Genomic DNA, 16,151 nt, shown 5'->3' on the forward strand with positions numbered 1-16,151 from the left:
CCTGCAGTGGTCAGTATTTCCAGTAAGTACTCGCTGCCTTGGCCACTTAGATTTTGCTGGTGGGCAGTTAGGATTTTAGACATGGTCTCTGGGTGGGTTCAGATACAGAAAGTACGTCCTGCAGATCTGAAGTCTCAGTGTTCTGAAGTAGAGAGCTCATTCAAGAGTACTGGGCCCACTTTGTGTTGGGGTGGGGGGTGGAGAGTGGAATTTGCCTGCCTTTCCAAGCAGTAGTACACTGAGTCCCAGTGCAGTCACAGAAAGATGCCATCATCGCTATCAGTTGGCTGATGGTGATGGTTGTGGGTTGTTTTCTGTGTGAGAGTGAGGCAGAGGGCTTTTGTATGAATAGGGACAACACACTGCACATACCTGTTCTCTGTAATTCAGACTTCAGTGACATAAGAAAAGCTTGGCAGGTGAGAACACACTGAAGACAGAAAGTGCAACTGTAGGGTCCAGTTTAAACAGGCTAGCCACTGTCCAGCTCATGGAGCAGGTGTAGTGCCCAGGCATTTGTTGCTGAGAGCGCCTGGTTGTGTAGAGCTAAATTGGGTAGGAAGGACATAAATGCATCTGTAAAGAGGAAGGTGCTGAAGTCATTCATATGGAGGTTACTTCAGGTCAGCTAGTGACTGCAGCTTCCCCCTTCCCTTCGGGAGTCAATAGTTATTTTGGATTGAAAAACAATTTTTTTCAGGAGCGATCATGATGGCTCAAAGGTTCTTGCCCACAGTCTTAAGAACCTGAGTTTGGTCCTGGGGCCCACCCACACAGTCTGCAGAAAAATTACTCCAAAAGTTGTCCTTTGATTTTCACACACTCACTGTGATACATAGGTGTCGCCCCTGTGTACAACAAATAAATTAGTAAATGTAAATAAAGATATTTTAAAATAAAAAAAAACAATAGTCTGAAAAACAAGGCATGAACTCTAACCCTGAAATAACACACATAATATTTTGATCTTTTTGACTTTTATTATGGTATACAAATTTTTTAAGATTTATTTTTATTTAAAATTTGTATATACACTGTGTGGATGGCATATAATTGGCCTGTCGTTTCCTCCATCACGTAATAATTGTATTGGAAACAGTGAGAATTGTCTGTATTTTTAGATGGTCAATTAACTGTTGTCTGCCATTGTTGCACACGTAGTTGTCACACAATCTGTGTGTGTAATTTTCCAGAACTGTAATTAAGCTTTTGTCCCATGTATGATTATGCTGTTATAAAGCATAGATGGTTCCTCTCTGGTTTATCAGCCGTCCTATCTAGCTCTCCATTCCAAACCTGGAGACCAGGATCCCATCTCTACGGGACCTTAGTAGTCAGCTTCTGCTTCTCCATGTACATGAAAGCATGGTAATATCTCCTCTCTGTGACCATTGCTTTTATCAGAATGACTCATTTCCCATCTGTAGGTTGTCTCAAGAGTGAACAATAAATTGTCCAAGTTTCAAGGAACTCTTGCTGGGACTGCAAATCATTTGGATTCTTTCCAGCTCTCATCTGCAGTCTGTTACATAAGAGTCTAAGTCTACAGGTCCATTCTGCTGATTTACGTAAAGTGAATTGATTGCAGCGACTGTCACAGCAGACAGTGTTTTCCATGCCTTCCACCCAAGGATTCCATCCGGCCCTTTAGAGAAAACTACAGATTCTTTCAACCCTGCTGAGTATTGGTTCCAGTGTTAGTAGTTAGTGCCTTAGTCTTGCAGGTGGAGGGGAAGCTGTGTGAACCTGGTCAAGGCCATGGTCAGGTTAGCTTTGGGGCTCTGAGGGCAGCGTGGGGAGCTAGGTAAGAAACTGTCTAACAGGCCAAGTCACAAGGCTATTTCTCTGATACACTGTACTGAGAACCAAGGAGCAGGCTCATCTCTTGTGTGTGTCAAGAGGGAAGGAAAAGCAGGTTTGCCAAGGTTGGTTTTCCCATTTTTCTCCAAACTTCAGTCTGCATATTTTCTGTGTATTTATCCTCTAGTTTGATAATTCATCCTTTTTTTTCCCCTATATAATCCACTATTAAAGTAAATCCATCAACTAATGATTTCAGTTTGAATTCTATCTAAAAAAATCATTAGTTTTTATGACAGGATCTCATATATTCCAGACTGGCCTCAATCTCAGTATGTAGCCAAGCATAGCTGTTTATTTTGTTATATGTATGTGTATCCAAGTTAATGTCATGTGTGCGTGGGTACCCACAGAGGCCAGGAGAGGGTATTAGATTCCTTGGTGCTGAAGTCACAGGTGGTTTTGAGAATCCAGATATGGGTGATGGGAACTGAATTTAGATCCTGTATAAGAGCAGCAACTTCTCCTAAGTACTGAGCCATTACTCCAGCCAGGAGGATGACCTTTGATCCTGGTCCTCCTGCTTCCGCCTCCCCTGTACCACCACTAAACCCAGTTTATTCAGTCCTGTAGCTCAAACACAAGGCCTTATAAGCATGCTAATCAGGCATCTACTAATTGAGTTATATCCCTAAGGTCACTCTTTCTCTTTTTTGGGGTGGTGGGGGTGGTGCAGGGAGTTGAGACAGGATTTCTCTATGTAGTCCTGGAGCTTGTTCTGTAGACCAGGTTGTCCTTGAACTCACAGAGATTCGTCTGCCTCAGTCTCCCTAGTGCTGGGATTACAGGCGTGTGTCTGCCTTGTGTCACTTTTTTAACATTAAATTTTAATTAGCTTGTGTGTATGGGCACAGACATGCCATGCTACAAGTGTAGAGCTCAGAGGACAATTGGTCAGGTGGGACCACTTTCATCACATGTGTTCCAGGGATTGAACTCGGGTTGTCAGCCTTGACAGCAAGGGTCTTTACCAGCCAATTCATCTCAAAGGCCTTGTTTGTTTGAGGCAGGGTCTTGCTACATAGTCCAGGCTAGTCTAGAACATTCTACTCTCCTGCCTTAACTTCTTTTATAGATTAACTATTTTTCATTTTTATCAACTAATCGTCTAAAGTATTTTGTTATAAGAATGGAAAGCTGACTGACAGCAGCTAAGCTGACCCCAGGGTGAGGTTTTGTAAAGTTCCTTCTGTTGTGGTTTGCTGGCACCCTTCTGGGTGGCCCTACAAGTGCCAGCAGAGGACCCAAGTGGGTCCTTTCTTGGCCCTTCCTCTGATACTCAGGGCATGCCCATTAAGTGCTTCTTCTGAGCCTCCTGTGTCTTCTCTGTGTCTTCAGACCTGAGATGCTGTCACAAAGTCTGCAAGATTCTTTGCTGTCATTTGTGGTTCTGGTCCTCTGCCAGCCTGTGTGGCACTTCTCTACCCTTCTTCCTGGTACCTGGAATTGGACAAAGCCCCAAGGGGTAGAGCAGCTGCAGTGTGTTGTTTCACCTGGGATTCTCTTTCAGAACTCCATATCCTGGAATTGTGTTGGCCTTGGCAGTTCTCCGAAGTCTGCAGTTTTTCCCTGGTTTTCCTTGCTCTCTGAGGGGTCTCTGGTCTGTCACTGAAGCAGGTCCTCAGTCATCACTGAAGCAGAAGTTGCTTTCCGCAGGTCTTGAGAGCCAGTGAGGAGGGTCTGGAGAGAGCCTCCCACAGCTAGGACAGAGTCATAGGGGCTGCTTCAGAGTCCTCACACATTCTCCACACCCATCTTCCTGCAGAAAAGAAGCTTCGGGGTAGTTGCTCTGTTAAAAAAAAAAAAAAAGTATTTCTTTTCCTGAAGACAAGAGGATAGCTTTTAGGAGTCTGTTCCCTTCTTCAACCTTGGACCCAGGGATTAAACTCAGCTTCACAGGTTTGTGAGACAAGACCCCCTGCTACTTTTTTCTTTCCTTTCCTTTTCTTTTTCTTTCTTTCTTTCTTTCTTTCTTTTTTTTTTTTTTTTTTTTTGAAACAGGGCCTTATCTTGTAGCTCTGGACTGGCCTAATTTAAAAGGTGTGGTTAACATGGAGAAGTTAAACGCTGCATTCAAAACAGGGTCCTTGGGTGTCGGCACAGCTGATACTCCAGGCTGAATAGTGTCTATCTTAGGAATTACATGACATTTGATAGGCCTCCCTGGCCGCTATGCCCTGGGGACCAGTAGCACTCTTTTCTATAGCTGTGACAACTCCAGTTATTGCCAGATGTTCCCTGAGATACCACGCCACACCCATTTGAGAATTGCTGGTGACAGAGGTTACCAGTCCTAACTTCCTGTTACTACCAGAGTAGACTAGAGTTTTGAGTTTCTTGACTGTGTGCCATGTGCACCATGCTCCTCTCTTTCTGGACTGACAGATGACAGGAGAGTAAGTTAATGTGTCGGTGAGACCTTGTCAGTCTTTGGGGTCTTGAGGTGATGGGTACATATTCCAGGAAGGAACTGTGGTGTCTCTTTCTAGCTTTTGTCCCCAGCTCAATGTAATGCCGGAGCCAGTTACCTGCCACTGGCCCAGTGAGTCAGCACAGAGAATGTAAATAAATATCACTGGAGTTCAAGGAGGGATGACAGAGAAATCAGAATTAGGGTTAAAACTAAGAACTGGAAGAATGGATTTGAACTGGTCCAGGCAACCTAGTGAGACCATGACTCAGAGAAGAGAGGGGCAAGAAGGGAGGGGAGAAACGAGAAGAAATGATGGACATTCCTGAATGCTGTGATGCCATCTGAATGGATTCAGCCCGTTGCCACTTTAGTCTTATTTCACAGACATTTTCTGGGTTTCCAAATTGTGCTTTGATGCCAAAAATGTTATTAATAATTCATGGCTCTTTTGATGGTCCTTTGGCCCTGTAGAGCCTTCTGGGTGCTGAGTCAGAGGAGACTACATCAGTAACTGGGTATCAGAGAAGAGGAAAATCCTCAGCACTGTACAAATTAATCATTTTCCATGCATGCTTTGGCTTGAAGCTTTTTTTTTTTTTTTTTTTTTTTTTTTTGTATTTCCAAAAAAACCTAAGGCTTTACAAACTAAGCCTGGTGACACGCGCCTATAATCCCAGCTCTCAGGTCACGGACACACACTAATTTACTCTCCGGAGTCTGAAGCAGGAGGATCAAGAGTTCAGGGTTACTTTTTACTACATTGGAAGTTCAAGACCAGCCAGGGCTATATGAAACTCCATCTCAAAAAGCTTAAAAAAAAAAAAAAATCCACAGCTGTCTGATAGGTCTGAAAAGTGGGTCTAGATGGTAACCTGCATTTGCTTCCTGAGCTGGTAGCTTTTATTTTCTGACTTTTCTAAAAAGCTATGCTGTGAATATGACTCGCCTGGGTTCCCAGTTTGTTTTGTAAAATTACATACACTTTCACTCTGTCCTTATGAGAGGCAAGCAGATCTCCGCCTCCCTGTGGCTGGGACTATAGGTATCTACCTCCCAGAAGGGAATTGAACTTAGGTCCTCATGCTTATACAGTAAGAATTGGAGGACAGCTTTCAGGAGTCCATTCTCTTGAGCCTTGGACCCAGAGATTGAACTCAATTTCACAGGTATGTGAGGCAAGCTTCCTACCCTTGTCTAGCTGGTCTTGGCACTGTTGACACTTCAGGCTGCATGGTGTCTGTAGCCCAGGCTGAACCCACAATAGCAGCCCTCCTGCCTTAGCTACTAGAATGCTGAGATTACAGGTGTGAGCCATCATGTCTGTGTCTGGCTTTTGCTGTTGTTGTTTTGTTTTGAGACAGATCTCTGAGTTTGAGGCCAGCCTGGTCTACAGAGTGAGTTCCAGGACAGCTGAGACTGCATAATGAGACCTTGTCTCACTTCTGAATGCCCTCCACCCCCAAACACACAAACACACACACACCAGAAATGGAGCTGGGCTTAGGCTTCTGTCCAAGAGATCATTCTGGTCATCTCTGCTGTGTTGCTGCTCCCAGCATCATTTATTGGGCCAAAATGCAGGCACATTCTCATCCCCACAGGGAGCGTTGGTGTCTTGCTGGGCAAATTATTTTCTTGAGTGTGTTTGTTCTAATGCAAATTAGCAAGCCGCATCTGGAAAGCCTGCTTAGAGGAGTGTTTCGGGTAGGATGTTATAGTTGTTTTTGTTGAGACAGGGTTCTACTGTGTAGCCCAGGCTGGTCTTGTGTGTAGTCCTCCTGCATCAGTGGATAGGCGTGTATACACTGGCACACCTATTGTGTTATAATCCCTAAAGGACTCGCCATTTGCTCTTCAGTAGACACAGAGCCATTCTGTGGGAGGGCTCCAGAATTACACAGCGTATGTATGGGGCTGGGTTTGAGTTAGAGCATACTAGATGTCAACTCTAAGGCTCTCAGGGCCTGTAGGTGTTTGATTCAGGATTGACTCGGATAGCCTCAGGATGACACAGCTCCTACTCTACCCAACCTTCAGTGATCTTCCAGATGGTAGACTGACGCCCGCAGCTGCAAACTCTGGACAGTGAACTGACTAAGACGTCCATGCGGGCCTGCTGATTCTGAATGTTGGGTTAGCTGGCTTGCCTCCTTCCTTTCTTCTGTATGGGTATTTTGCGTGCATGTATGTCTGTGTATTGTGTGGGGATCTAGTACCCCAAAACTAGAAGAGGATGTTAGATCCTCTGGAAGTAGAGTTACAGATGGTTGTAAGCCACCTTGTGGGTGCTGGTAACCAAGCCCCAGACCTCTGGAAGAGTAGTAAGTGCTCTTAACTGCTGAGCCAGCTCTCCAGATCTGACTTTTGTTTGACCTTAAAGATGAGTCAGGAGGGAAAGGCAAGGCAAGAAGAGAAACTAAACATCAAGTAACCGTGTGTTGTGTATGTGTGTGTGCATGTATGTGTTAAGGTCAGAGGTCAGTGTCAGGTTCCTCAGTTGCCATCCACCTTGTTTTATTTTTTTGAGACAGGGTCTCTAACTGGCCAGGAGTTTCCCAAGTAGGCTAAGTTGGCTGTCTGTTAAACTCTGGGGATCTGCTGTTTTGCCTCCCAGCTCTAGGTTACGGGTGCTCTAGGCACAGAGGTTAAGGTTCTCATGCTTCCCTAGCCCCTTGTCTCTATTATTTTAGTTTTGGGGGAGTTTTTTTTTTTTTTTTTTTTACACATTTATACGTGCACATGTATGCCGTGATGTGCTTGTGGAGGCCAGAGGACATCTCGTAGGAAGTTGATTATCTCCTACTGTGTGGGTTCTGGGGATCTAACTCAAATTATTAGGCTTGGTGAAGTTCCTTTACCTGCTGAGCCATCTTCCCAGCCTCTTTAGTGATTTGGTACAGTTTCCTGTAGCCTAGACTGGCCTCGAGACTGACCTGGAGCTCCTAATCTTCCTGCCTCCGGATGGGATTAGCAGTGTGACCACCATACTCACTTTACCATGTCACAGTTTACTCTTCAGACAGCAAAAGAAACCAAGCAAGGTAGGTTTGCTGGGCTAGCCCTGCATGCCCTGCCCATGGTGCTCTGATCTGCTGAGCCACAGAGGCTCCTGGCACAGGCCTGAGCTGCAAATCCAGAATCCCAAGAGGCTTTGAGCACCCGGAGAGGCTGTTGTCAGGCAAGATGGGAAACGCTAATTGGCCTCCGGGTGAGCAGGGCTGCTGCTGAGCTCCATCCCTTGATAAACATACTCCCCCTGGCAGGCTTGTTAATATTTAAGAGTAAAGTGCCAAATCTATTACAGCCACTGTAATTTAATTTTTGCTGCATTTCAGAGCTATATGGTTGCCAGCAGGGTGTCAGTGTGGGCTGGGTTTCAACTGCTAACTTGATCATTCATTCATTCATTCATTCATTCATTCATTCTTGTTGAATGTGATTCCTTGGATAAGAGTAACTGTAATACTAACAGTAGAACTAACTTGAGAATGAGTAACTTGTGTTTAGGTATACAAGTAGGACTTTGGTTGTCTGTCCTTCCTGTCCCTCTCCTTGCTTCCAGAGCGAATACCTTGCTGTGGTGAAATGTTGCTTTCTGAAAACTTGGTTTGGGTTGTTCAGTCCAGGATGTAGCAGGGGCATTGTCTTAAATCATGGCAGGCCCCACAGAGCTGCTCGGCAGACTGTTGTGACAGTTGTTGGGGTGGCAAGAACAGATTGATCAAGGCTCTCCTCCCTTCTCAGGTGTGTGTATGGTAGTACCTGTGGGTTTTCTTCTTCTTTTTGTTTGTTTTTCAAGACAGGGTTTCTCTGTGTAGTCTTGGTTATCCTTAGCTCTGTAGACCAGGCTTGCCTGGACCTCATCGAGATCCACCTACCTGCCTCTGCCTCCTGAGTGCCGGGATTAAAGGCATGTACCACCACTGCCCATCGGCAAAGGTTTCCGGGGCTGGCCTTAAAAGTCTTGGTACAAAGCCAGGGATGGTCTTGCACACAGTGCCTACTGGCTTCATGGGCTCTCTTTTACATCATGCCAAACATGAGGAGTTTGGACCTAAGATTTGCGTATATGTGTGTGTACGCCACATGTGTGTAGGTACCCCTGGAGGTCAGGGGTGTTGGGTTCTCCGGAGCTAGAGTTCAGATATTTGAGAGCCACCTGAAATGATTGCTGCAGTTTGAGCTTGGGTCCTTCTGGAAGAGTAATACATGCTCTGAACCCTTGAGTCATCTTTCCAGCCCAATAAATGGTATTTTTGATCATGTAACCCAAATAATGGCTTGGGGGACATGAGATAGTCACTGAATGCTCTAACTTCATACATAGCCAACTCAGGTTTATATCCCTGAATCATGGCCCTTGATTCATTTATAGGATTCTTAGTTTCCCTAGACGTGGTGGTACATGCCTTTAATCCCAGCACTAGCACTGGGGAGGCAGAGGCAGGCGGATCTCTGTGAATTCAAAGCCAGCCTGGTCTACAGAGTGAGCTCCAGGACAGCTAGGGCTACACTGAGAAACTCTGTCTCAGAGAAAAAAAAGAGAAAAGGATTCTTAGTTTTAATGTATTTTAACTTAGGTATAGTTGGCAATTTAGATACATCCAAAGTTGAACTTCTCCTACAACTTTGTTTTGAGACAGGATCTCACTGTGCAGCCCTGGCTGGCCTGGAACTCACAGAGATCTGCCTCCCGAGTACTGGGATTAAAAGTGAGCAATATTACATTCAGCTACTCTCAGTTTTGTCATTCGTTCTTCTGTCCTAGTGGCTCCTCTGCTTGTGTGGATTTGGTTCATCAGAACTGGCTTACTGTGCATATACATCACAAGGCCAAAGGGGAAAGTTAATGGCTGAACATTTCTGGGTCAAGGAAAAGAACAACACAGCAGAGTAGAGGAGTGCAGCCTCCATCTTGTGTGGCCTCTGTCTTCTGCATGCTCTGCACTGCTGTCTGGGGGTGCAGGTGCCTGCTTGCTGCAGCCTGGTCTCTGGACTGGACGGAAGCCTCCAGTCTCAAGCTGCTCTGGAAAGCCTTCTGGGTATGCCTCAGGCTGGGCAGTTTCTAGTACTTTCTCTGCATCTTTGTCTAGTCTGATTTGGCAGGTTGGACGTTAATATAAAGTGGGATGATACCCTCTTAGAAACTGGAATTCTCAAAGAATGGATAACCCCATTAATCTGTTAGGATCTTCCAGGCTAACAGTAATACGATTATAGATGCAAGGAGAGATGGCCTTCTGAAAGAGGGTCAGCGCAGAAGCTACATCAAAGAGGAACCTTCCTGGGAGGCTGAGGCAAGAAGCTGCAAGTTTATGGCCAGCCTGGGTAACAGATGTATTGCCTGAGAAAAATAATACATTTAATCTGGGCTGTATGCCAGAGAGCAGAAAATGTTTGATAGAGCACCCCTTTGTCGTACAGCAGCTTTCCCATAGGGTTGGGGAAATGTTTTATTGCAGCAAAAAAAGAAAATAGATAATTAAAAAACAAGAAACAACTCTTAATAGCCAATAGTGGTGGTGCATGCCTTGAATCCCTACGCTCGAGACAAAGCCAGGCAGAGCTCTGTGAGTTTGAGGCCAGCCTGGTCTAAATAGAGAGTTCCAGGCAATCTAGACACAGACAGATAGACACATACACACATACACACACACACACACACTGATTGATTGATTGATTGATTGATTGATTGATTGATTTCCTTATCTTTCCTTTGCTTTCCAAGTACGCCGGTGTAACAGAAAACAGCATGGCACAGAGCCTATCTTTAACCATGAACTTCCTTCTACTCTTCTCATTTGTGTAGCAGTTGCTTTTTAATTTTTAAATTAATATGTTATTTTGTTTGTATGTCCATGCAAATGTGTGGATGTGTGAATACCATGGTACATGGATGGGGGCCATGTAGGTGACAGGCTTGACAGCAGCCCTACTCACTGAGCCATCCCACCAGCCCTGTGCAGCTGTTTGTTCAGGGTGAATCTACTGGGCTACTGTGTCACCTCCTCAGCCCAGATCTTTCTGTCCCTTTAGGGAGAAGTTTTGGGGCTGGAGAGATGGCTCAGCAGTTAAGAATGCTATCTGTTCTTCCAAAGCTCCTGAATTCAATTCCCAGCAACCAAGTGGTGGCTCATGACTGTACTGAGATCTGGTGCCCTCTTCTGGTATGTATGCATACATGCAGGCAGAGTGCTGTATACATACATACATACATACATACATACATACATAAGCAAGCAAGCAAATAAGTAAATTAATAAATAAACAAAATTTTAAAGGGTGTTTTGCTTTTCTTTTGAGACAGGGTTTCATTTTGTCCAGGCTAGCCTCCAACTTGGCATGTAGCTTTGACTTTCTGGTCCTCCCACCTGTACATCCCAAGTGCCAAGGTTGTAGACGAGTTTATGCAGCACACAAAGCCAGAAGGAAGATTCTTGCTCCTGCCCTGTCTGCCATTTGTGTCATGTAAATGCAGCTCTCAGAAGAGAGATGCTGGCACCTCTTGTCAGTACCAAGTTCTATAGATAGTTTTGGTTGTGGGAAGCTCTTCTAGGCTTCAAGACAAGGAAGACTTGAGAGTGTATCCCTTGTTGGTCTTTGTAAAGCTGAGGTCGTTCAAGTATGGCAGCAGCAAGTGGCCGTAACAGTGTGCTGTATGGCAGTCTACAGCTCACTCAGGGCAAGATGCCTCTTCATGAAGCAGGCAGGGTCATGGTAGGCATGTCAGCTGGAAAGATCGAAGGTAGGAGTGGGCAGTTCTAGTCGTGGGATGGAGGGGCATTAGGAAAGGTAAGAACTCATGAGAGGCAGCAGCAGCAACCCGGGATACACCAAGGCTTCAGTTGGAGAGAGGGAGGCTGGGGATGAGGGACCAGGCACACAGAGCCTTGCAGGTGGCTTTGCTGACCACAGTAACTTTTCTGATGCACCAGTCAGTCCAGGCCACAGTGGGTGCTGGCCAGCATGTGTGCGGTGCTAACAGTGTTTGAAGGCTTGTATGCAGTTTCTTTTGGCCCAGGGTTCCCTTTGGGCATGTGATTTGAGCATCTTCGCTGAACTCTCTGTGGGGCATGTGCCCGGTTTAGGGATTTGTGAGGGTTGATCAGTATCATGCTTTTCAGAGTTAAAATTTCTTGGTTGTAATTAGAATTTATGTTCCTACCTATATGCAGAGAACTTGTGTTCTCACAAACGACGACGGTGAGAGTGGGAGCTGACTTACCTGACAGCCGAGCTGCCCAGTGAGCTGTGTTTAGGTACGTTCACCTCTAATCAGTGCCGTTTCGTAAGCCAGGCTTTACAAAGACTGCAGGTCTCTAGGATTGCTTGCAAGACACTGAACGGCCATCGATTTCGCCACTTTTTAAAAAATGCTTGGAAAGACACTGACTGGAAACAACCTATGATGGACTGAGTAGCTTTTGTCTCTAGGATTGGAAGGTTTTGTAGAGCAAGGCAGTTTCTCCCAAGAGTCAGCCTGAAGTAAAAGCCTTTGCCCTTTGTGTGATTCCATCCCCAGTTTCCTTAAACACTTTCTGTTGCTGCAAAGCATTTAAAGGATGTGATGATGCGTGCGTGCAGGTTCTGCAGCCAGAAATTCTCCTTGCATTTTAAATAAAAGAAATGTAGCTTTTTACTTTTCCTTTTTAAAAACCACTCTCTTTCTTGATTTGTTTACCTGTCTTTGATAAGGGGGTGTCACTGTGTAGCCTTGGCTAGCCTTCCTCTGCCTTCTGGGGGCCAGGATTAAAGGTGTGCACCATCAGGACTGGCTTTTAAAAAACAAAAAGACAAAGAAACAAAAACCAAACCAGGTTCCTGTGCAGCCCAGGCTAACCGCAGACCTTGAATTCCCAGTCTTCTTGACCCAGGTCTCTGGTAAGCTTAAAAGCATGAGCCACCACACTTACTTTTTGTATCTTTTAAAAAAAATTGTATGCAAATACCTATGTGTGTATGAGATTTTTCCCCTCTTTCCTCTGAGACAGAGCCTTATTCCTTTTGTTTTTTCGAGATAGGGTTTCTCTGTTAGCCTTGGATGTCCTAGAGTCACTTTGTAGACCAGGCTGGCCTTGAACTCACAGAGATCTGCTTGCCTCTGCCTCCCAGAGTGCTGGAATTATAGGCATACGTCACCAAGCCTGGCTACAAGTCTTATTCCTTATTCTTATGATAGGGTCATAACCTCTGCCTTTACTGTCCCCTAGCATGTGCGGTGAGTAGATTTGAAATGTGTAAGTCAGTGACTGTCATTCAAGTACCACATTTTTAAAACTTATAAATCTCTAAAGGTGCTCAGAATGCCTCCTGGCACATTGTATTGATGCCTCACACTGAAGAATACTGGGAATCCGTTCTACACGTGACCCTGACAGTAAAAAGATTACATCAGAGAATGAAATGGGCACTATTGAGACCTGGACTCCAGAGACGAAGCCCTGTTGTGAAATCTGGCTTCATAGGGTCAGATGACTTAGGCAGACCTCTGTTCCTCCTTCTGTGACTCAAAGGCAACAGCCTGCATATCAGTGATCTGAGTAGGGCAGGGGAGTCACACACACATACACACAAGCACGCACGCACGCACGCATGCATGCACGCATGCACGCATGCACACGCATTAGGAAACGCACTAATGCAACAAGATGCAGGACTGTTGTATCTTGACTCCCCAGGAAGCCCTGTAGAAGCAGACTCAGTCAGTTCATTCTTCCCTCAGAGATCGCGAGTGAGAGCTGATTTCTGGTGGTTAGGGTGGGATTCAGCTATTCAGAAACTTAGCAGATGTCAGTCGTAAAAGTCAGTGCTTTGCAGGTACTCCAGCCCACTGGAGTCATACCACTGTCTTGACAAGTGTACTTTGGTCCTCTGTGTTTTCCTGTGTGGCAGAAACACCACCCTGGAACTTTTCACAGCGTAGGTCTTGAAGATCAAGAACAGATTGTCAGATTTGGCATTTACCATTTACCCACCACACAGACCAAGACTGAGCCTTCTTGCTGTGCAGACGAGGCTAGTCTCAAACTGGGGACCACCTTCCTGATTCTGCCTCCCACATGCAGGCATTACAGGCCTGTGCTACTGCAGTTTATTTATTTACAGGCAGACTCTCACTTTTTTGTCAAGGTTGGATAGAAACTACTGTGTAAACCAGGCTGGCCTCTTCCTGCCTCAGCCTTCCAAGTGCAGCTTTACGGGAACAAGTCCCCAGCTTGGCTTTGCATGGAACCTTGGTGTTTGGGTAGGGGGATTTACTTGTTTTGAGTGTTTCCTATTGCTTGGCTGACTTGAAATCTAGTCCTGGACCCTTTTTTCAGTGTCATGGTTTTCAGAGCGGTGTTCATTCCCTGAGAAGAGCACAGACAGCTCCTGACTATACTGGGCTTTGCTACCTCAGGGCTTTAGCTCTCTAGGCACACTGACTGACTGGTTGGCACACAAACAAAGGTTTAGAACAAACACTCCTAAGCATATTTGCTCTCTATCTCTCTTTTTGTCTTGGGTTCGGTACGTCCCATTATTTTACTTCCAATCTAGTTGTTTTGTGAGAGAGTTTTCTGAATCATTGTCTTACTAGTGTGTGTTCAAGAGAAAACTGTAGGTTGATTAACCCAGGAGGAGAGAGGAGATGCCATCTCTGTGCCTAGAAGCACTCCGGGTAAGCCATGGCTGCATGGAAAAACTTACTTTTCTTAATCTGTGTCATGGTTATAAGAGATTCCTCAATCTAGACATGGGGCTGGGTCATAATTACAGTTTCATCAGCAAGGCTGATTTGTGCTAAGTGTCGATTTAGCAGCCTGCATACTGCGGCAGCATTTCTGAACTGGTGCCTGCTCTGTGCTGTCTCAACCATCCCCACCCCCATTCCTGCGCAGGGGCCTCCTGCTTCCACAAGAGAAGTCTAAAGTCTATGCGGAGGCACTTGCTGACGCCACTGAGCACTTTGCAGCTGGATGTCGAGCTAAAATTGGCTCTTAACTGCAGTTCAGCCAGTGTTGATCAGGACCGTGGTTCTGGAAAGTACTGTCTGCGTCAAAGTAAAGCTCATTTACACGTGGGTTTTGTACTTTCAAGATTTTTGACTTCACTAACCTCATGACCAATACTCTAGAGGTAATTTGAAACAAAAAGTATTTACTCATATGGGAAAATGGTCAAGATGGCATCTACCTCATAAAGGTGAAATTCTGAGTGAGTGTTTGTTTAGACCGGAGGTTGTGTGTCTGCTTGGATACTAGCTCATGTGGCTAAGTTTAGTAATGACTTTCTAGGAATGCTCCTAAATTCCTGTATATAGTTTATCTCTGTGACTATTGGTCACTTGTGCCTGTAACAGAAGGCTGGGACATTTGTGAGGTCCTATACAGTCTGTTGCTGCTGGCTACTTGTGTATGTAACAGAAGGGCGCTTAGCAGCTTCTCTAATAAGATTAAGTGGATTTTGCCTCCAGCAAGCTTAGTAAGAATTAATAACACACTGTGCCTGCTATTTACCAATACAGCAGATATCTAGTGACTCTAGCCAAGGGATAGTAGGCTTATTATTAGACATACCACAAACAAACTGTTGATGTTGCTGATGACATGTCAGGGCCAGGTGCTAGTTTGGGGACTAGAAGGGACCTTCGGCTCTCTGTTGTGAAGCCGTCTGAAGGGGGCTCCAGTTGGCAGTTTTTAGCAGATGAGCAGCTTGCTGCCCACACCTGCACCTCTCTGTCAGCGTGGACAGCTGGGTCTGTCCTTATTACACTGGGGTGGAGGCTGAGACACTGTAGAAGGAACGTACATGCAAGTGGGGAAAAGTTGAGTAGGAAATAGTGTTGATCATCACTGAGGAACATTTTGGACCCAGCCCAAAGTTGAATTTTGTTTGCAGGTGGCAGTGTCTTACAGATTGCTTGTGTTCTTGGAAATCGTTCTTTCTGGACAGTGTTTGTTAGGTGGTTCTGCTCCCAGGCTGGCTGGGTCTGAATCTGTGACTATTTCTTTTGTTTGGCAATATTTGCCTTCTTGTTCTTTTATTTTTCAGGGTTGAGCATGTTCCTGTGGTTAAACAGAAAGGCTTTAGTGAGCATGTGTATGTGAGAATTTCTTAGTCAAATGACAAGACTCATTCAGGGGACTGTATTCACATTCTATTAATAAAACAGATTACAAACCAATTTAATTTTTTTTTTTGTTTCGTTTTTCAAGAAAAGATTTCTCTGTGTAGCCATGACTGTCCTGAAACTCGCCCTTTAGACCAGGCTGGCTTTGAACTCACAGAGATTTGCCTGCCTCTGCCTCTGGAGTGCTGGGATTAAAGGTATTCGCCACCACCACCCAGCTTCTCTCTCTCTCTCTCTCTCTCTCTCTCTCAAAGACAGGGTTTCTATGTGTATCAGCTGTCTGGAACTCTCTTTGTAGTCCAGGCTGGCCTTGAACTCACAGAGATCTACCTGCCTCTGCCTCCCAAGTGCTGCTAAAGGCGTGTGCCACCATGCCCTGCTCAATTTAAAATTTAATTAAATTTCTTTACTTATGAGGGTAAGGCAGTTTTCAAGAGTCAGGTCTCTCCTACAACCTGAATCCCAAGCATCGAATTCAGATGGTTAAGATTAACCGAAAGAACCTTTGTCCCATGAGTCATCTTGACCCCAAAGCCAGGCCTAAAAGTGGACCCTGAACTGTAAGAGTCCAGATCAAGCTGGGCACTAAGAAACAAAAAACATGCAAACATTCACTTCTCTATTGTGGCTGCTTCACACCTTGACCTCCTCGAAGTGATGGACCACAAGTTGTAGTTGTGAGCAGAGCAAAGCCTTTCTGCCCTAGGTTGTCTTTTTGCCAGGCTGCTTTTATCATAGCAGCAGAAACAGAGCTGGGACAGAAAG

General features: G+C 45.3%; 1 protein-coding gene across 4 annotated transcripts in view; it reads left to right on the forward strand.

Annotated features, from left to right (window-relative positions):
- B4galt5 (beta-1,4-galactosyltransferase 5) overlaps positions 1–16,151 on the forward strand; it is a 50,600-nt gene that overhangs the window by 16,276 nt on the left and 18,173 nt on the right. Inside the window, exon 1 of one of the 4 annotated variants that reach the window (XM_060382802.1) lies at positions 11,509–11,532. The exons of the other annotated variants lie outside the window; for them this stretch is intronic. The gene's annotated coding sequence lies outside the window, so the exon portion shown is untranslated. Of the gene's footprint in view, positions 1–11,508; positions 11,533–16,151 lie in introns of those variants that run through there. 4 annotated transcript variants of the gene reach the window in all.

This window comes from Meriones unguiculatus, chromosome 4 (genome assembly GCF_030254825.1).
Source record: "Meriones unguiculatus strain TT.TT164.6M chromosome 4, Bangor_MerUng_6.1, whole genome shotgun sequence".
NCBI lineage: Eukaryota > Metazoa > Chordata > Mammalia > Rodentia > Muridae > Meriones > Meriones unguiculatus.